Source organism: Bombina bombina, chromosome 4 (assembly GCF_027579735.1).
Source record: "Bombina bombina isolate aBomBom1 chromosome 4, aBomBom1.pri, whole genome shotgun sequence".
NCBI lineage: Eukaryota > Metazoa > Chordata > Amphibia > Anura > Bombinatoridae > Bombina > Bombina bombina.
The window spans coordinates 988,040,891-988,064,737 of record NC_069502.1 but is presented as its reverse complement, the minus strand read 5'-3'; positions in this window follow the sequence as shown (position 1 = coordinate 988,064,737).

Here is a 23,847-nt window from a genome sequence, read left to right as displayed (position 1 = left end):
CTGCAAAATTTGCTTTCATAAGTTCTGCAAAATTAGTCTTCCTTGGAAAAAGTTATAATCAAAGTTCCAATAGCCAGACAGTACCTTTTGTCTCACAAAATTGAGTGATTTAATATTGCTTCTTTTGATGGAGTCGTTTTCAATCCTGTTGACAGCTTCCAAGCGGATCCTGAGTGCTGCAGGCTTTGTGAGTATTCTTGCTTATACATCTATTTGAGTAGATTTAAGCTATATATCACAGTGCTGCACTAGGAGGTGCCTTCTGTTTGTTTGTTTGTTTGTTTGTTTCAGATTTTAAAAAAGAAAGCACCTCAAAAGTGCAGTCCAGAACTTTAGCAGCTGTCCAGCAAATTGACCTCCCAATTAAAAGTCTCCAAGGGGTATCCTTATTAAGACAAAGCAATGTTGCTTGTAGAGACTGATAATTTCATGTCCAATAGGTAAATATAGGCACTAAACATGGACCAACTGCTATAAAATATGAGGGCTTCAACCATCATAAACTGCTGGAACACCAGAAAGCAGGTTTGTCCGAGTGCCTATATAATATCAAATGACTTGTTTTAATAAAGTTAAAAATGCTGAGTTTGTTGTCTGTTTCCTCATGCAAATATATAAATAAATACAGCATGCATTCAATTATCTAATATTTAGGTGGCTATTAGACAGTTCTACTGAGCAGTTTTTGTTCTTACTCTAGTAACAATTGTTTCCTGTTATGTATCATACACCTGGATGACAAATCAAGCAAGCAAGTAGCATTGGCTTCAGAACAAGCCATAGGGTGCTCCTGTTTCCGCACGAGCCTTCAGGCTCGCCGGAAACAACAGTTGTGAAGCAGCGGTCTTAAGACCGCTGCTCCATAACTGGTCCGCTGCCTCTGAGGCTGTGGTCTGCAATCCGCCTGATCCTATATGATCGGGCTGATTAACACCCCCTGCTAGCGGCCAATCTGCAGGGGGTGGCACTGCACAAGCAGTTCTGGTGAACTGCTTGTTCAATATTAAATGCCGACAGCATATGCTGTCGGCATTCAGCGATGTCTGTCGGACATGATACGCTACAGCGTATAATGTTGGACAGAGATTGATAAATTGGCCCCAAAGAGTTCAACAAGGAACAATGCTTAAGACTGCAGAGACAGACAGAGGTTACAGCAAAGATCCACATGAACAGCAGTGAGTTAATGACAGGAAGTATAGGAAGCCGCAACAGATAAAATAAACTTAAAAGGTTCTAGAGATATTTGAACAGATCTAGGTATAGCGATAAACTTAACAGAAAATATAGTCTGGAAATACAACAGAAAGTAGATAAAAAGTCTGATAACACCATACAGTTTGTGTGCAGTTTACAAGTTCAAGTTTCTGGAAAAACAGATATTTTTTATTCTTTTATCAAAATATGTATTTTTAATGTATTATAATTAAGTTGATTTATTTTTTATCCATCTGTGGTACATCCCTTTACACCAAAAATTTTTTTAATTATTCTTTGTCAACCAATCAGAAATCTGTTCTAGTGGTGGACAAACATACACTTCCCTTTAGGCTTACTGTTATTTTAATCAGATTTAAATTAAAGGGACAATAAATTCCGTGTAATTACATTATTTTTGCAGTATTGCAATAAACTATTATACAAAGTGTTAATTTTTTTTTTGCATTATCTCCTTGATTGCAGTAACTGTTTTTAATATCCAAGCTTCATCCATCCATTGCTTTATTTGGAGGAACCAATCCGAGTTTGTTACTGGAGTAGACACAGATAGCCATGATCATTTCGTAAGAAAAATATTGTTGTGCCATTTTTATGTTATTTCTGCTGAAAAAAGCATAAGGGGAGTAAGTTAGTGTACGTAAGTTTAATGTGCCATTCATATAGAAGCTTGCAATCCAGATTGAGAAATCTTAAAGATCAGAGGCCAAAAGGTAGATAGGGTAAAATAATGCAAGAAACTAACAAAAATTCTAAAAACAAACCAAAAGTCCAAATAAATACTATCAAATATCAGGAAAACAATCTTATGACAGGTAATTGAACCAATACCGGAGCAATGAGTGACTGATGCTTCACAGATATGTGAACAAGCCAGTCAGATGAACAAAATGAAAGACAACTGTAAGGTCCAGGTAAGCTTCAAAGTATGAAATGCAGAAGGTTATGTCACCAGGTAACAGGGTCAAGGATCAGCACCATATGTGTTACAGTAGGAAATGCTGATGACTTTGAACCAATAGACTAGGGCTAAGTTCCAATCATGATGCACAAAATAAGTGACCAGGTTATGTAGCAAGCATTTTACATCTCAAACCACTGGTACAGGCTTTGTAAAGATAATTATTTTCATGCATTTCCATCAGAATTTCTTCAACGCCATTAATATCCGGAGGTTGAATATATAAGAATGGTACAAAAAAGGACAGGAGGACTATACATTATTGGGAGGGGTCTGATCTATAATCTGATATGATTATGACACTGATGGAGCAGCAATATGGCCAGGTGTCTTATTAGAGGTCTGATAAAGCTATAGGGTTGATGGATAAGCTCCAGGGGAAGGGTCTGATATAAGAGCCAATGTGGGTATGGAGCAGTAGATTGCACTGACAGGAATTTAGGATCTGATGTTGTTATGAAGCTGACAAAGGTGGTATCAGAGGTCTGGTTGAGTTCTGATGTGAGTATGGTGGTTGACAGAATGGCTGCGTCACCAGGATTCTTAACTTAAGTCTGATATGGCTGTGGAGCTGATGAAGATGCTGCAAATCCAAGGATCTAATACCAGGTCTGTTGTGGATATGGGGCTAGAGCTGCAGAGCTAGGTTTCTGATCTGAGGCCTGATGTGGGTATGCAGATTACAGAAGCATTCTAGGGTCAGGGGCTCAGATCTGGTATCGATATGTATATGGGGCTCACAGTTGCATTGCAGTGTCAGGAGCTTGGGGTCTGAGTTGGGTAAGATGTTTGCATAGGGGACACGGTGCCAGGGTATTAATATAAGGTATAATGTAGCTATGAAGCAGATAGAGGTTATACATGAACAGGGGTCTGATTTGATGTCTAATGCAGGTAAAATGGGATAGAGGGGCTATATGGCGAGGGGGTCTGACTTATGGTCTGATGCCATGTCACTGCATAATATTACTTTGGCACATCACTATGTAAGGTTTGCTAACCTCTGCAACAGAATGTCCCTTTTACCATTTTATATAGTTTTTAACTTTTGCTCTTCAAAGGTATCAGGAGTTAAATCAACATTACATTTTTTTTTATATATATAAGTGACCTTTTCCTTACTTGCAAGTGGCTGCTAGACACAACTTAAAAGAAGCAATACAATTAAGAAATTGTGTTTTAAATTTTTTGGCACCATAAATATCTAATCTTCACTTGACAGGATAACAATTTGTAAACCTTAATTAAACTGCATCGTTTGGACATATACAGTATATATATAAATATATATATATTCTGTATATATATTCTGTATATATATACATACACACATATATAATAATAGTTTTGTTTTGTTTTTATAAAATTGTATTAAATACATGTGGTGTTAAAATAGATTTCAGTTACAGTACCTGTCCAGATTTGCTGCATTAGACTTTATATATGAAATTTTTACGCTGCATAAGCATGCAAATTACTTTACCAATACTTATTATTCTGCATAGACTATTTGACCTTTCTGATTTTATTTTAGGTGATAATTTTGTTTGTATGGCCTCTTTTTATGAGAATTTTCCTCAGTTTGTTAGATAATTTGCTCATTTCTTATTGCTGATCATCATTATACATTATTTCCTAATTTGCTTGTCATGTTGTTGACTAAAGATATATCAGCATTTCCAACTTGTTTCTGCAAGCATCACACATTAATTTTCCCACCCATCTTTAAATCTGACATTTGAAATTCAAAGTGTGCTTCTTGATTTGTACGGGCAATTTGAAAACACACTTAAATGCCTGCACATTTTAAAAGAATCAAAAATGCATGCAAAATTTGATAAAAAATGTCACTGATCGTATGCATGTAATGTCTTTTTCCTGAAGCCACCATTCCATTAAAAGCTGTATTAATATATACCTGCTGCCTTTCAATATCAGCTCTCTTTATTGTATTCTGTAATTTAATTCATTTCTTTAAACATCTATCTACATTTCTATTAGGTTTTCTTGCTTCTTCACGCTTAGAATAATTTGACTCAGTGTTCATAGAAAACCTGTATCTTATTTCATTTTGTCTCAGGCACAGATCTGACTGTGATGTGTAATGACTGAACAATAAAATACTGCAAAGAAAGTAGTTCATGATTAGTTTTGGCAAAGCAATGTAAAGTATATTTAAAGGGACAGTCAACACCAGAATTTTTGTTGTTTTAAAAGATAAATAATAACTTAATTACACATTCCCCAGGTTTGCATAACCAACACAGTTATAATAATACACATTTTACCTCTGTAATTACCTTGTATCTAAGCCTCTGCAGACTGCCCCCTTATTTCAGTTCTTTTGACAAACTTGCATTTTAGCCAATCAGTGCTCACTCCCCGGTAAATTCACATGCATGAGCTCAATGTTATCTATATGAAACACATGAAAACTGTCAAAGTGCATTTAGATTAGAGGTCTAAGAAATTAGCATATGAACCTCCTAGGTTTAGCTTTAAACTAAGATTACCAAGAGAACAAAGCAAAATTGGTGATAAAAGTAAATTGGAAAGTTGTTTAAAATTGCATGCCCTATTTGAATCAAGAAAGTTTTTTTTGGACTTGACTGTCCCTTTAAACAAGTTGGACACCAATTTTAAGTATAGCAGCTGATTGTGAATTGTTTTTAGTAATGTATTATGCATGACATGTTAGTGAATAATTTTTTTCACTAACAAATGATAAAACTAGTAGAGATGTAAAGGCGTATTTATTTACTACATAGATTTTTATACAGATAATATATTTAATGAACATAACAATACAATTATAAAATGATTTCATTATATGCAAATGAAAGGTCATATGCAGGTACAAATTAGTTTATCCTGGAGTGAGGTGGCTCTAACAGAGTCCCTATTTCCTCTCATATTTGTGTCAGAGTAACAAGTGACACCTCATTTAAAAGGAAAGAGTCCCCTTTTTGTTTTATATGCTGAAAAACATCAGGTAAAATTCGGGATGATGCATACATATTCAATAACAATATATGAATCCTAAAAAACATCCTTATATTTTATGAAGGAAAGAAAGTATGACTAATAAATTAACCCGTTTTCTGAGTTATCTTTAAGTTTTGATGTACCTAAAATTCCAGGTGCAGAAAGCAGTACAACCTTTGTACACATCTGCCAGGAGAAGACTAAACTATGACAGATCCCTTAGAGAAAGACATAGGGGTGGTGGCTGATAGAACTGAAGATATTATCAATAGAATATCTCAATTTAGAGACAGTGACAAGATAAGAATTTTTAAGATAGGCAGTGAAGTCCAAAAAAAGAGTCAGGGCACCAGTAGTTAACTTGGTAGAAAGGGTTGTATTTGGGAGATGGGTAGTTGACACTGAGGTAACAGTATGCATGAGCCATGGAGGTGTTTTGCTGTGGGAATTTACAGCCTTAGGCCTAGTTTTCAGTGATGTAAATAGTGTGAACTGGTGGATAACATAAAACATCTCCATTAGACATTAATGGATATACCTATTGTTACCACCAGTTAACACAATTTACAACAGAAATGGAAACTTGGCCTTAGACAATACACCAACATGATACTTTAGAAAATATTTTGCATTATTTTGAGTGCAAAATCTGTAGCCAATATCATGACACAAATTACATGTTTAAAGTCCTGTGTCTTTTCAACACATGCAGTAAGTTTAATGCAATGGAGACTATGGGGCCTATATATCAAGTTCCGTACGGCGCTTGATGGCCCGTGTTTCTGGTGAGCCTGTAGGCTCACCAGAAACACCAGTTATGAAGCAGCGGTCTAAAGACTGCTGCTCCATAACCCTGTCCGCCTGCTCTGATGAGGCGGACAGGAATCACCGGAATTCAACCTGATCGAGTACGATCGGGTTTATTGACACCTCCCTTCTGATTGGCCGCAAGTCTGCAGGGGGCGGCATTGCACCAGCAGCTCTCCGCATTCAGCGATGTCTGTCAGACCTGATCCGCACTGTCGGATAAGGTCCGACAGACATATGATAAATAGGCCCCAAAGTGTGACCAGGAAACAACATGTGTTGATGTAGAGATTAGTACGGCGACTGCAACCTGGTGTACAAACTCTGCATTCTGCTAACTTGCAAAAGAACTCTGCACAGTTATTCAGTATGTAATATTTTTTAAACAGCTTGTCATTATCAGGCTGTACTTGGTGTACCATAGTTTTCCCACTAAGCCCTACACTTCATATCTGAGTTATCTGTAAAGCAACCTACCAAAGTAAGACTTATGGTCCATCTAATTTGTGGGTGAATAGAGTGGCACAGGACTGGTAATGCTAAAATTTTAAATTGATTTTGAAAACATTTTTTACAAATGCAGATCATTTGCAGACCAGTGATTAACTTCTGATGCGTACAATAAATGTAACTTTACTGTCTCTTTAATGCTTCCTGCTAGTGATAATGATGGAGCTGTAGAATAACATAATCCCTTTCACTAGCAACAGGGCTGCTATCAGGGGGTGAAAGGGGTGACTCCTGTCAGGGGCCCACAGGGCCAGGGCCCCTATGAGGCAAGCACAACAATTTTTTTTTATTATTATTTTATTTTGGCAGCCACCAGATGGTGCTACAGCAGAGTGCTATTGAGAGTGGGAAATGTCATTACAATTAGTAAAGCATTAGCATTTGAGAGGATTTCTGAGTGTGCACTAAACCACTATGCACAGTGTGAGACAGACTTGGCACTTCAGTTTGTACAGTGTGTGCCTGAGTAACATGACAGATCATTTTCATTTGCAGAAGAAGTAGGACTTACTTAGTAATTGTAATTTATTTATTTTTGCAATTTTGGATTGTAACTTCAGTGTGGTAGTTGTAAGGTGGGGCCAGGGGTCCTTAAAAACATTTTTTAGCAATATGCAGCAGTGTATTTATGATTATTTGACAATGCTGTAGAAATTCTAAATTTTAAACCATGCAGAAATGTTTATAAAATAGAAAAGGGGACAGACGCAGCCTCGACTCACAGCATCGGTTTATGAAAAAGTACATACAAGACAAAACAATATTGCACTTTCAAGATAGCAATTTATAGCACGCCTTAATACACCAAACTCTTTGGCAGTCCATTGTTTATATGCAGTCCTTCCAGGTTGTTGGATGACACCTTGCAACCAGGTATCGCAATTCCAGATTTTTAACTCACTATCAGCTAGATTACGAGTTTTGCGTTATGAGTAACAAAGCAGCATTATGGGTTATAACGCTGCTTTTTCACTACCGCTGCTATTACGAGTCTTGTTGGTACAGCTGTCCCGCACACTTTTTTGGCCGTACCACAAATTAACTTACGCAATTTGCGTAAAGTCTTTTTTCAATGGGATTTTCATTGCGCCGATATTACAAGCTTTTTCTGGGAGGCCAAAAAGTGAGCGGTACAGCCTATCCCGCAAGATTCGTAATGCAATCTAAAGTCAGTAGTTATGAGTTTTACGATACAAAGCTGTAGCATAAAACTCATAACTAAAGTGCTAAAAAGTACACTAACACCCATAAACTACCTATTATTCCATAAACCGAGGCCCTCCCACATCGCAAACACTATATTAAACTTATTAACCCCTAATCTTACGCTCCCGACATCGCCGCCACACCACGCCACATCGCAAACACTAGTGAAATATTATTAACCCCTAATCTGCCGCCCCTAACATCGTAGCAACCTACCTACATTTATTAACCCCTAATCTGCCGCCCCCAACATCGCCACCACTATACTAAATTTATTAACCCCTAAACCTAAGTTTAACCCTAACCCTAACAACCCCTAACAAATATAATTAAAATAAATCTAAATAAAACTTACATTTATTACCTAAATAATTCCTATTTAAAACTTAATACTTACCTGTAAAATAAACCCTAAGATATCTACATACACTACTAATAGTTACATTGTAGCTAGCTTAGGGCATATTTTTATTTTACAGGCAAGTTTGTATTTATTTTAACTAGGTAGAATAGTTAGTAAATAGTTATTAACTATTTACTAGCTACCTAGCTAAAATAAATATAAATTTACCTGTAAAATAAAAGCTAACCTAATTTACCTAAATTACAAAAAAAAAACCAACACTAAATTACACAAAATAAAAAACAAATTATCAGATATTTAAACTAATTACACCTAATCTAATAGCCCTATCAAAATAAAAAAGCCCCCAAAAATAAACCCCCCCTAGCCTAAACTAAACTACCAATAGCCCTTAAAAGGGCATTTTGCAGGGCATTGCCCAAAGAAATCAGCTCCTTTACCTGTAAAAAAATACAAACAACCCCCCAACAGTAAAACCCACCACCCACACAATCAACCCCCCAAATAAAATCCTAACTAAAAAAACCTAAGCTCCCCATTGCTCTGAAAAGGGCATTTGGATGGGCATTACCCCTAAAAGGGCATTTAGCTCTTTTGCTGCCCAAACCCTAACCTAAAAATAAACCCCACCCAATAAACCCTTAAAAAAAACTAACACTAACCCCCGAAGATCCACTTACAGTTTTGAAGACCGGACATCCATCCTCAACGAAACCGGGAGAAGTCTTCAGTGAAGCGACAGAAGTGGTCCTCCAGACGGGCAGAAGTCTTCATCCAGACGGCATCTTCTATCTTCATCCATCCGGCGTGGATCGTCTCCATCTTCAAGACATCCGGCACGGAGCATCCTCTTCAATCGACGTCTTCTTTACAATGAGGTTTGCCTTTACATGACGTCATTCAAGATGGCATCCTTTGAATTCTGATTGGCTGATAGAATTATATCAGCCAATTGGAATTAAAGGTGAAAAATAAATTCCTATTGGCTGATGCAATCAGCCAATAGGATTGAGCTTCAATCCTATTGGCTGATCCAATCAGCCAATTGGATTGAGCTCGCAATTGGATTGAGCTCGCATTCTATCAGCCAATCGGAATTTAATTTAATTTAGAAGGGGCTATTATACTTTTTAAGTCTCTATTTGTCCTATACACTATATTCGGTTGTTTATCTGTAATACCTTCCATTAGGGGGTCCGCTAATAGTATGTTCCAATGTTTATTGAAAATGGACTTAATCCTCTTTGATCCTTCATTATACGTAGTGATGAATTTTACATCATTTTTGTTAGATGTTTTATTCTTTATCATTTCTTTATTTAAAAGAATGTGTAGACACAACAAGAGGGTGCTAGATAAATAGAAACAGGTGTACAACAGATTATCATGGAATATCCAGTACCCGTCTAAAATCGTAAGTGCAATGTGGGAATGGATGATGGCCCCTCACTAAATTTTAATAACACATTATAATCAGGCAACAATAATGTGATCTAGAAGGACCAGTCCATAATTTGTCAAAGAAATCCCTGTCGACAATGATGGAAAACAGATCTCTGCACACTCCTTCTTTCCCTCTCAAGCAGCAGGTAAATCTGTGGAGGTAGGAGACAAACAGAAGCTACCAATGTGTGTATCCACAGCAATAATAGCCCAAACAAGCACAAGTATTCTGTGCTCAGGGTACTCACACTCTTGCTGAGCACTCCAATGTGCTGGTAGAAACGGACTGGTTATCAGAGCTTGCTCTCTTAGGTAAACACTCTCCCCGCAGCGGTGAACACTCTCCTGGTAGCTTGCTTCCTCCAATAGTGCTCCTCCAAGCAGCAGTCAGGGATACTAGGCTTACAGGTTTTTTCCCCCAACGGAATGGTAATGAGATTGCTCACTTGTTTTAAGGATTCACAAACAATGATATAAAAACAAGTCCTTTAATCATTGCTACATACAGTAATCCTTATTCCACAAGAGGTTAAAATATGTATTAATTGCTATGCGTTTCTCGGCTACAACTTGGCCGTTTCCTCAGGCATAATAAAACAAACATTTGAACCGGCTATATATTGCCGCTCATTACCAAACCTTGGATTGCTCCCTCCCCAGCATGGGGGTGTGTAACATCTGACCAATGGCTGCTTGTCAGCCTCAAACTAAACAACACTAACCCATCTGAGCCCACCTATTCACTAATGATATAATGAACAAATACAATGTTGCTTTGCAAATCCTCTTCCCCATACTATAAGAGGAATTCCTCAATTACACCAAATCTCCTATTCACAAGCCAAACATGGATTATCGATGTATTAGTCAAATAATATCGGGGGCTAAATTTGTTCAACACTAAACAGATCTACATTCTCCTCCAATGCACAACCAGATCATACCTCATTTCTTTATTTGTTGCTAATAGATTTTCCCTTATAACAGTTAGTCCCTCATTATTTGCTTTTTCTACAGTTTCTTTTTTGTATTCCTTTCATTTAAATTTATCAGATAGGATGTCAGCCTCCTTTTTGTAGTCTTCTATTTTGGTACAGTTTCTACAGATACGTCTGAATTGTCCTGCTGGGATATTGTTTTTCAATGCGGGCAGATGTCTGCTGTCCGCATGTAAATATCCATTGCTATCAGATGGATTTCTATAATTTCTTGTTGCAACCTTACCCCCTTCATCTACAAAAAGTATTAGGTCTAAAAATTCTATTTCATATCCAGATTATATTGATTACATTTTAAAAATTCTAAAAACAATTCTGCTTCAATTTTTGAACCTATCCAAATCATTATAACATCATCTATGTACCTATCATACCTATGTATGTTCTTTTTGAATTGATGTTCACCCCATACTTTCTCTTTCTCAAACATCCCCATATATACATTCGCATATGAGGGGGCTATATTGGTGCTCATAGCGGTACCTTGAATTTGATTGTAGTAATTGCCCTCAAACGTAAAAAAATTATGTGTGAGAATGTATCGAATACAATTTGCTAAAAATTCTGTATGTATCAATGGGATATCCCAAGTGGTACTCTGTGTGAGAAATGCTTTAATGCCCTTATCATGGGGGATATTAGTGTATAGCGATGAAACATCGCATGTGATCCATAAAAAATCGCTTTCCCACTCTAAACCTTCAAATGTATTTATTGTCGGTTGTATCTTTTAAATACAATTATAAACTTTTAGCCATTGGCTGTAGATACCAATCTACATACATAGACAAATGGCTACTAATAAAAACGATCCCTGCAATGATAAGTCTCCCAGGTTTTTTTTGGGGATCTTTATGTATCTTTGGGATATGGTAAAATAAGGGGGTTCTTGGGTTCTGTCTATAAATGAAATTATACTCTTCATTATTTATAATATTATGTTTTTTTGCCTCTGTTAGCATTGCACGTAGCTCCTTTCAGTTGGGTCCCTTCAGTGGGGTCTTTATCAAGTATTTGATATACTTGACTATTGTTTAATAGAGTGAACGCTTCTTCCAAGTACAGGTAGCCCTCAGTTTACGCCGGGGTTAGGTTCCAGAAGGAATGGTTGTAAATCAAAACCGTTGTAAATTGAAACCCAGTTTATAATGTAAGTCAATGGGAAGTGAGGGAGTTAGGTTCCAGGCCCCTCTCAAAATTGTCATAAGTAACATCTAATACATTATTTTTAAAGCTTTGAAATGAAGACTTTAAATGCTAAACAGCATTATAAACCTAATAAAATAATCACACAACACATAATATATAATTAAACTAAGTTAAATGAACAAAAACATTTGCTAAACAGCATTATAAACCTAATAAAATAATCACACAACACAGACTTCACTTGCATTTTTCTGCAAACGGTTCTTTCTATGCATTCCAATCTGGACTGATTTATAGACAGGAAGATCATGTTCCTTTGCAAGCTGCTCTATAGCTCAGGTCTGGTTAAACTGATTAATTTCAGCTTGCTTGGCTTTGCTGCAACACAAGCAGACAGCTCCACCTACTGGCTATTTTAATAAATGCACTGCTCAATGCTTTTCAATAGCAGTCACATGACTGGAAGAAAAGGTTGTTATTCTGAAACGGTGTAAATTGAACCCTTGTAAAACGAGGGCCACCTGTAGTCTGCTCTATTTTGAACTGCAATCACCCACCTTTGTCTGCTTGACGTATGACTATCCCCGTATTTTGACTTAATTCTTTTAAGGCTTTTCTCTCATTAGCGTTCAAATTATCATTGTATTTATTTATACATTTATTGTGATGTTGATCAAAATATTTATCCAATTCTTCTACTATTAATTTATTATAAGTATGAATGTATTCTCCCTATGCATGTAGAGGAAAAAATGTAGAGGGTGGCTTAATAATTCATCTTCAAGTATATTCAGTGGAACTTCCTCTTGTGTATAATAATTGTGTTCCAACTGTTTGAGAATACTGTTTTAATTTCATCTAATCCAAAACTTTGAATATTACATTTTTGTGTACTTAGTTTATAATCTTTAACATGGTACTTTTAAGAGTGAGTTTCCTAATATATTTTTGAAGGTCTATATAGGTTTTGAATTTATTCGGTGGTCTTTTTGGGGCAAATTTTAAACCTTTAGACAGGAGGCTAATCTCTTCTTTCTTTAATTCTTTATCTGAAAGAATATATTTATATATATATATATATATATATATATATATATATATATATATATAACCCTTAGCATTATCTAATTCCATCTTCTTTGTTTGTTTCTCCCTGAGTCGTAACCCTCCTCTTTTTTTGGTCCCAACCTCTTTTCATGGCTCTTTGTCCTTCCTGTCTCCAATTTTCTCCCCCTATTACTCTCTGTTGTAAGTGTTGGGGTCTTTGTTGTTCCCTGCGTTCATATAAAAAACAACTGACTGTTTGTTGGTAATTACAATATTCATTTTTTTGGGGGACACCTTCTGTATATTGCTTTCCCATTTAGGTTTTGCCCCTTGTTTTTCCCATCTAGGGGAATAAGTGTTATTTTTATTGTTATTCCTATAATTATCTCCTTGGTGGCTATACCTATTCTTAAAGGGTATGTTGGGGGGTTGATCGACCCTCTCTAAAGGTTCATTACTCTTCACTTTCTGTCTGGGTAAAGGTACTACTTTCCCATTATTTTTCTTAGTATTATTGTTATCACCACCCATTATGGGATGATTTCCTATTTTTTGCTAATTTGTTATATGTATGTATTTTATCATTAGCATAATCTTCCTTATCCCTTTTTAGTTTCAATGCTTTATACTCCATCAATTCTTTTTCCAACTCTTTATTTCTTTTTATGATATTATTAAACTGTCTATCGTATTTTTTTTTCATGTTTGAAGGGTTGTATTTTTTTCAAGCATTCTTTAATATCAAATTTTGACTTTTCTAACTTATATTCTCTATACTTAATTAAAATTTTAATCAAGGTCAACCGACACAATAAATACATTTGAAGGTTTACAGTGGGAAAGCGATTTTTTATGGATCACATGCGATGTTTCATCGCTATACACTAATATCCCCCATGATAAGGGCATTAAAGCATTTCTCACACAGAGTACCACTTTGAATATCCCATTGATGCATACAGAATTTTTAGCAAATTGTAATTAATACAGTCTGACACATAATTTTTTTATGTTTGAGGGCAAATACTACAATCAAATTCAAGGTACCGCTATGGGCACCAATATGGCCCCCTCATATGCGAATGTATATATGGGGATGTTTGATAAGGAGAAAGTATGGGGTGAACATCAATTCAAAATGAACATACATAGTTATTATAGGTATATAGATGATGTTATAATGATTTGGAGAGGTTCAAAATTTGAAGCAGAATTGTTTTTAGAATTTTTAAATAGTAATCAATATAATCGAAGCTTTAGTAGTAAAATTTCTGGATATGAAATAGAATTTTTAGACCTTATACTTTTTGTAGATGAAGGGGGTAAGGTTGCAACAAGAAATAATAGAAAGCCATCTGATAGGAATGGATATTTACATGCGGACATCTGCCCGCATGGAAAAACAGAAGGACAATTCAGACGTATCCATATAAACTGTACCAAAATTGAAGACTATAAAAAGGAGGTTGACATCCTATCTGATAAATTTAAATGAAAGGGATACAAAAAAGAAACTGTAGAAAAAGCAAATAATGAGGGACTAACTGTTATAAGGGAAAATCTATTAGCAACAAATAAAGAAAGGATAAAGAATAAAACATCTAACACAAATAATGTAAAATTCATCACTACGTATAATGAAGGATCAAAGGGGATTAAGTCCATTCTCAGTAAACATTGGAACATACTATTAGTGGACCTAATGGAAGGTATTATAGATAAACAACCCAATATAGTGTATAGGAAAAATAGAGACTTAAAAAGTATAATAGCCCCTTCTAAATTAAAGCAAGTTCAAATTAATAAAAAAAATCCACACAGGGATCTACGTGGTTAGCACTGAAAAATGGAACATATAAATGCTACAGAAAGGATTGTTGTATGTGTAACATAATAGAAAAGACAACGGATCATACAATGAATCAGAACAGTCAAACAGTTTTTATCAGTTTGATAAAAAACGGTAGGGCAACTTGTAATTCTACCTATGTAGTCTATCAACTAACCTGTTTTTGTGGATTCATTTATATAGGATGTACAAAAAGGAAAATAAAAAGAAGAGTCTATGAACACCTTAATAACATTAAAAATGGGCTAGAGGGACACAGTGTATCAAATCATTGTAAAATTAAACATAACTGTAGTAGTGAGGGTATCACAGTTACAATTTTAGAATCCATCAATAACAGTGTCAATGATTGTTTAATTTAACTGAGACAAGCCGAAACAAGGTGGATTCATAGGTTAGGCAGTATGTGCCCTAATGGTCTTAATATAGACAATGACCTACAAGCTTTTATGGTATCATCAGTTATATATAAAATAGTGAGGATCAAGTAACAGTATATTAATATTGAGTATAAAATGAGCCTTATCAGTTAGACTCAAAACAATTACTTTTAAGCAAATATCCATTACTATTATAGTAAAACATGTAACGATGAGAGCAATATATGGAATACCCTTTAAAAACAAACAATTTGTTGCAATATATTTAAACCAAAGAGTATGTATATATGGGGTCTTCTTAATGGATAACTAAGAAATTTTATGTAAGTATGCTGTTATTTATTAAAGGTTTATTAACTGTTAAAAAATGTGGTTCAGAGAATATGGGCTAATGATCGAATTTTAAAGTTTATTAAAGTTTTTAAAATGTTTAAATTTTAAGTATCAAATGTATGGATTTTTTAAGTACTAGTTGTATGTTTTTTTTTAAAAAAAAATCTAGAATTATTGGGAACAATAACAATGTGCATACCGGTATTACTTGGAATTGACCTGTCAATCACAGATGGAGGCGAGTTTCCACAGAGCCCGGTAAATTCAAATTCCTTTCTGTAGCACAGTATCACATCCAATATTTCACCTGTTGAAAAAGTCCGCCCGTGTGGCAGGCGAAATGCGTCCTGGAGTGGAAGAAAAGTTGTTTTTTGAAAATGACGCCTTACCGTCTAAATATCGAAGGCGACCTCACATTCACCTAGATTACGAGTTTTGTCGCTAATGGTGTGCAGTGCTAACGAGCCATTTTCCCTCACTGCTCACTGACAGACAACACTGGTATTACGGGTTTTTAGAAACCCAGCGTTAGCGGCAGAAAAGTGAGCGGAGAGCAAAATTTAGCTCCACATCTTACCTCAATACCAGTACTGCTTACAATAGAGGTGAGCTGATAAAACGTGCTTGTGCGCGATTTCCCCATAGGAATCAATGGGGCAGAGCCGGCTGAAAAAAACCCTTAACACCTGCAAAAAAGCAGCCTAAAGCTCCTAACGCAGCCCCATTGATTCCCATGGGGAAATACTTTTAATGTCTACACCTAAAACCCTAACATGAACCCCGAGTCTAAACACCCCTAATCTTACACTTATTAACCCCTAATCCACAGCCCCCAACATCGCCAACACCTGCATAATATTATTAAGCCCTAATCTGTCGCTCCGGACACCGCCGCCACCTACATTATACTTATTAACCCCTAATCTGCTGCCCCCAACATCACCGACACCTACATTTTATTTATTAACCCCTAATCTGCCGCCCCCAATGTCGCTGCCACCTACCTACACTTATTAACCCCTAATCTGCCACCCCCAATGTCGCCACCACTATAATAAAGTTATTAACCCCTAAACCTAAGTCTAACCCTAACCCCCCTAACTTAAATATAATTTAAATATATCTAAATAAATATTACTATCATTAACTAAATAATTCCTATTTAAAACTAAATTCTTACCTATAAAATAAACCCTAAGATAGCTACAATATAACTAATAGTTACATTGTAGCTAGCTTAGGGTTTATTTTTATTTTACAGGCAACTTTGTATTTATTTTAACTAGGTACAATAGTTATTAAATAGTTATTAACTATTTAATAGCTACCTAGTTAAAATAAATTCAAATTTACTTGTAAAATAAAACCTAACCTAAGTTACAATTACACCTAACACAACACTATAATTAAATTAATTATCTAAATACAATTAAATACAATTTAAATAAATTATCTAAAGTACGAAAACCCCCCCCACTAAATTACAGAAAATAATAAAATAATTACAAGTTTTTTAAACTAATTACACCTAATCTAATCCCCCTAATAAATTAAAAAGCCCCCCAAAATAATAAAAATCCCTACCCTATACTAAATTACAAATAGCCCTTAAAAGGGCCTTTTGTGGGGCATTGCCCCAAAGTAATCAGGTCTTTTATCTGTAAAATAAAGAACAATACCCCCCAACATTAAAACCCACCACCCACACACCCGAACCTACTCTAAAACCCACCCAATACCCCCTTAATAAAACCTAACACTAACCCCTTGAAGATCAGCCTAGCTTGAAAAGTCTTCACCCAAAGGGGCCGAAGGCCTCAACAAAGCCGGGTGAAGTGGTCCTCCAGACGGGCAGAAGTCTTCATCCAGGCGGCATCTTCTATCTTCATCCATCCAGCACTGAGCGGCTCCTTCTTCAAGACATCCGACGCGGAGCATCCTCCTCAAACGAAGTCCAACTGAAGAATGAAGGTTCCTTTAAATGATATCATCCAAGATGGTGTCCCTTGAATTCCAATTGGCTGATAGAATTAAGGTAGAAAAATTCCTATTGGCTGATGCAATCAGCCAATAAGATTGAGCTTGCATTCTATTGGCTGATCCAATCAGCCAATAGAATGCCAGCTCAATCCTATTGGCTGATTGGATCAGCCAATAGGATTGAACTTCAATCCAATTGGCTGATTGCATCAGCCAATATGATTTTTTCTACCAATCGGAATTCAAGGGACGCCATCTTGGATGACGTCATTTAAAGGAACCTTCATTATTCAGTTGGACTTTGTTTGAAGAGGATGCTCTGCATCGGATGTCTTGAAGATGGAGCCGCTCCGTGCCGGATGGATGAAGATAGAAGATGCCGCCTGGATGAAGACTTCTGCCCGTCTGGAGGACCTCTTCTTTTCGGCTTAGATGAAGACTTCTGCCCATCTGGAGGACCACTTTGCCCGGCTTCGTTGAGGACTTCGGCCCGGTTGGGTGAAGACTTCTCAAGGTAGGGTGATCTTTAAGGGGTTAGTGTTAGGTTTTATAAAGGGGGTATTGGGTGGGTTTTAGAGTAGGGTTGGGTGTGTGGGTGGTGGGTTTTAATGTTGGGGGGGTATTGTACTTTTTGTTACAGGTAAAAGAGCTGATTACTTTGGGGCAATGCCCCGCAAAAGGCCCTTTTAAGGGCTATTTGTAATTTAGTGTAGGGTAGGGCTTTTTATTATTATTTTTTTTATTATTTTATAGGGGGGTTTGATTTGGTGTAATTAGTTTAAAAAACGTGTAATTATTTTATTATTTTCTGTAATTTAGTGGGTTTTTTTTTTGGTACTTTAGATAATTTATTTAAATTGTATTTAATTGTATTTAGTTTAGGTAATTAACAGCTAGATTTAAAGTTCTGCGGCCAAAGGGGTGCGTTAGCTACGCGTGCTTTTTCCCCCCGCACCTTTTAAATACCGCTGGTATTTAGAGTTCACAGAATTTCTGTGTTAGGCTCCAAAAAGGGAGCGTAGAGCATAATTTACCGCCACTGCAACTCTCAATACCAGCGGTGCTTACGGACGCTGCCAGCTTCAAAAACGTGCTCGTGCACGATTCCCCCATAGGAAACAATGGGGCCGTTTGAGCTGAAAAAAGCAGCGTTCAGCTCCTAACGCAGCCCCATTGTTTCCTATGGGGAAACAGTTTCTAAGTCTGCACCTAACACCCTAGCATGTACCCTGAGTCTAAACACCCCAAACCTTACACTTATTAACCCCTAATCTGCCGCCCCCGCTATCGCTGACCCCTGCATATTTTTTTTAACCCCTAATCTGCCGATCCGTACACCGCCGCCACCTACATTATCCCTATATACCCATAATCTGCTGCCCCTAACACTGCCGACCCCAATATTATATTTATTAAGGCCTAATCTGCTGCCCCCAATGTCACCGCCACCTACCTACAATTATTAACCCCTAATCTGCCGACCGGACCTCACCGCTACTATAATAAAGTTATTAACCCCTAATCCACCTCACTCCAGCCTCAAAAACCCTATAATAAATAGTAGTAACCCCTAATCTGCCCTCCCTAACATCGCTGACACCTAACTTCAAGCATTAACCCCTAATCTGCCGACCGGACCTCACCGCTACTCTAATAAATTTATTAACCCCTAAAGCTAAGTCTAACCCTAACACTAACACCCCCTAAATTAAATATAATTTTTATCTAACGAAATAAATTAACTCTTATTAAATAAATTAATCCTATTTAAAGCTAAATACTTACCTGTAAAATAAACCCTAATATAGCTACAATATAAATTATAATTATATTGTAGCTATTTTAGGATTAATATTTATTTTACAGGTAACCTTGTATTTATTTTAACCAGGTACAATAGCTATTAAATACTTAATAACTATTTAATAGCTACCTAGTTAAAATAATTACAAAATTACCTGTAAAATAAATCCTAACCTAAGTTACAATTAAACACTACACTATCAATAAATTAATTAAATAAAATACCTACAATTATCTACAATTAAACCTAACACTACACTATCAATAAATTAATTACATAAAATACCTACAAATAAATACAATTAAATAAACTAACTAAAGTACAAAAAATAAAAAAAGAACTGTTACAAAAAATAAAAAAATTATTTACAAACATTATAAAAATATTACAACAATTTTAAGCTAATTACACTTACTCTAAGCCCCCTAATAAAATAACAAAGCCCCCCAAAATAAAAAAATGCCCTACCCTATTCTAAAATAAAAATATACCTTACCAGCCCTTAAAAGGGCCTTTTGCGGGGCATGCCCCAAAGAATTCTGCTCTTTTGCCTGCAAAAAAAAAACATACAATACCCCCCCCAACATTACAACCCACCACCCACATACCCCTAATATAACCCAAACCCCCTTAAATAAACCTAACACTAAGCCCCTGAAGATCATCCTACCTTATCTTCACCACACCGGGTATCACTGATCCGTCCAGAGGAGGCTCCGAAATCTTCATCCAAGCCCAAGCGGAGGCTGAAGAGGTCTATCATCGGGCTGAAGTCTTGATCCAAGCGGGCGCTGAAGAGGTCCATCATCGGGCTGAAGTCTTGATCCAAGCGGGCGCTGAAGAGGTCCATCATCGGGCTGAAGTCTTCTATCAAGTGGCATCTTCAATCTTCTTTCTTCCGGATCCATCTTCATCCCGCCGACGTGGAACATCCATCCTGGCCGACGACTTCCCGACGAATGACGGTTCCTTTAAGGGACGTCATCCCAGATGGCGTCCCTCGAATTCCAATTGGCTGATAAGATTCTATCAGCCAATCAGAATTAAGGTAGGAAAATTCTGATTGGCTGATGGAATCAGCCAATCAGATTCAAGTTCAATCCGATTGGCTGATCCAATCAGCCAATCAGATTGAGCTTGCATTCTATTGGCTGTTCCGATCAGCCAATAGAATGTGAGCTCAATCTGATTGGCTGATTGGATCAGCCAATCGGATTGAACTTGAATCTGATTGGCTTATTCCATCAGCCAATCAGAATTTTCCTACCTTAATTCCGATTGGCTGATAGAATCCTATCAGCCAATCGGAATTCGAGGGACGCCATCTTGGATGACGTCCCTTAAAGGAACCGTCATTCATCGGAAGTCGTCGGCCAGGATGGATGTTCCGTGTCGGCGGGATGAAGATGGATCTGGAAGAAAGAAGATTGAAGATGCCGCTTGATAGAAGACTTCAGCCCGATGATGGACCTCTTCAGCGCCCGCTTGGATCAAGACTTCAGCCCGATGATGGACCTCTTCAGCCCCCGCTTGGGCTTAGATGAAGATTTCGGAGCCTCCTCTGGAAGGATCGTTGATACCCGGCGTGGTGAAGATAAGGTAGGATGATCTTCAGGGGCTTAGTGTTAGGTTTATTTAAGGGGGGTTTGGGTTAGATTAGGGGTATGTGGGTGGTGGGTTGTAATGTTGGGGGGGGGGTATTGTATGTTTTTTTTACAGGCAAAAGTGCAGAATTCTTTCCAAAAGGCCCTTTTAAGGGCTGGTAAGGTAAAAGAGCTTTTCTATTTTTATTTTAGAATAGGGTAGGGCATTTTTTATTTTGGGGGGCTTTGTTATTTTATTAGGGGGCTTAGAGTAGGTGTAATTAGTTTAAAATTGTTGTAATATTTTTATAATGTTTGTAAATTATTTTTTATTTTTTGTAACTTAGTTCTTTTTTTATTTTTTGTACTTTAGTTAGTTTATTTAATTGTATTTATTTGTAGGTATTTTATGTAATTAATGTATTGATAGTGTAGTGTTAGGTTTAATTGTAACTTAGGTTAGGATTTATTTTACAGGTAAATTTGTAATTATTTTAACTAGGTAGCTATTAAATAGTTATTAAGTATTTAATAGCTATTGTACCTGGTTAAAATAAATACAAAGTTACCTCTAAAATAAATATTAATCCTAAAATAGCTACAATATAATTATAATTTATATTGTAGCTATATTAGGGTTTATATTACAGGTAAGTATTTAGCTTTAAATAGGATTAATTTATTTAATAAGAGTTAATTTATTTCGTTAGATAAAAATTATATTTAACTTAGGGGGGTGTTAGTGTTAGGGTTAGACTTAGCTTTAGGGGTTAATAAATTTATTAGAGTAGTGGTGAGGTCCGGTCGGCAGATTAGGGGTTAATACTTGAAGTTAGGTGTCAGTGATGTTAGGGAGGGCAGATTAGGGGTTAATACTATTTATTATAGGGTTATTGAGGCGGGAGTGAGTCATATTAGGGGTTAATAACTTTATTATAGTAGCGGTGAGGTCCGGTCGGCAGATTAGGGGTTAATAATTGTAGGTAGGTGGCGGCGACGTTGGGGGCGGCAGATTAGGGGTTAATAAATATAATATAGGGGTCAGCGGTGTTAGGGGCAGCAGATTAGGGGTACATAGGGATAATGTAGGTTGCAGCGGTGTGCGGTCGGCAGATTAGGGGTTAAAATTTTTTATTAGAGTGGCGGCGATGTGGGGGGGGCCTCGGTTTAGGGGTACATAGGTAGTTTATGAATGTTAGTGTACTTTAGAGCACAGTAGTTAAGAGCTTTAGGAACCGGCGTTAGCCCAGAAAGCTCTTAACTCCTGGCTTTTCTCTGCAGCTGGAGTCTTGTCTTTAGATTTCTAACGCTCACTTCAGCCAAGATTCTAAATACCGGCATTAGAAAGATCCCATTGAAAAGATAGGATACGCAAATGGCGTAGGGGGATCTGCGGTATGGAAAAGTCGCGGCTGGAAAGTGAGTATTAGACCCTTACCTACACGACTCTAAATACCAGCGGTAGCCCCTAATGCTGCTTTTGACGGCTAACGCAGAACTCTAAATCTAGGCGTAATTTAATTATAGTGTAGTGTTAGGTGTAATTGTAACTTAGGTTAGGATTTATTTTACTTCAACAAAATTTATTTTAACTAGGTAGCTATTAAATAGTTAATAACTATTTAATAACTATTGTACCTAGTTAAAATAAATACAAAGTTTCCTGTAAAATAAAAATAAACCCTAAACTAGCTACAATGTAACTATTAGTTATATTGTAGCTAGCTTATGGTTTATTTTATCGGTATTTCGTTTTAAATAGGAATTATTTAGTGAATTGTAGTAATTTTATTTAGATGTATTTAAATTAGATTTCAGTTAGGGGGGGTTAGGGTTAGACTTAGATTTAGGGGTTAATACATTTAATATAGTTGCGGGGACGTTGTGGGCTGCAGATTAGGGGTTAATAAATGTAGGTAGGTGTCTGCGATGTTAGGGACGGAAGATTAGGGGTCAATAAAATGTAACTAGTTTTTGCGATGCAAAAGGGCGGCGGTTTAGGGGTTAATATATTTATTATAGTGGTGGCGATGTCCGGTTTTGCAGATTAGGGGTTAAAAAATTTATTTTAGTGTTTGTGATGTGGGGGGGGGGGCTCGGTTTAGGGGTTAATAGGTAGTTTATGGGTGTTAGTGTACGTTTTAGCACTTTAGTTAAGAGTTTTATACTACAGCGTTAGCCCATAAAACTCTTAACTACTGACTTTTAAATGCGGTTCAGTCTTGACAGGAGAGGCTGTACTGCTCACTTTTTGGAAGACTCGTAATACCGGCGCTATGCAAGTCCCATTGAAAATATAGGATACGCAATTGACGTAAGTGGATTTGTGGTATTTTCGAGTCTGACCAAAAAAGTGAGCGGTACACCTGTACCTGCAAGACTCGTAATACCAGCGTTAGGAAAAAAGCAGCGTTGGGACCTCTCAACGCTGCTTTTTAAGGCTAACGCACAACTCGTAATCTAGCCGATAGTGAGTTAAAAATCCGGAATTGCGTGGGATTGTCCTGCTATCAGACCTTTTTGGAAACAGGTGGAAGATAGTATCAATCTTATATTGAACCAAAATATATCTCTTAACTCCCAAACTATACTTCTTAATATACTCCCACAATTACATTGTCAATATAAAAAAGGTCTATTCCAAATATTGCTCAACAGTGCCAGAAGGCTTATGCCCCGTTTCTGGAAAAAAACTCAGACTCCAACCCTACAACACTGGATAATAGAAGTAAAACATGTTTTGTCCTTAGAAGAAATATATCATAATTATCACAATCAATCAGATCACTTTACCAACATCCTTTTCTTGTGGAATTAACATACACTCACATCTGCCACTACATAGAGCTTTTTCCCCTCATCATTCATACATTTTGATATATAGAATAATTCCTTGACTTCCTCTAACCCCCCTCCCCTACCCCTCCCCTCATTCTAAACTTTTCCTTTCCTTTTTGTTAAATTTTCCTTACCAGAGATATATGTTATGTGTATATTACTTCATACCATATTTAGTTACATAAACCTTGTATATATCTTGTATTGATATATTTGTATATTTATCCTGTTACATTTCAATTCAATAAAAATTATTAAAATTAAAAATCTGGAATTGCGGTAGCTGGTTGCAAGGTCTCATCCAACAACCTGGAAGGACTGCATATAAACAACGGACTGCCAAAGAGTTTGGTGTATTAAGGCGTGCTATAATTTGCTATCTTGTAAGTGCA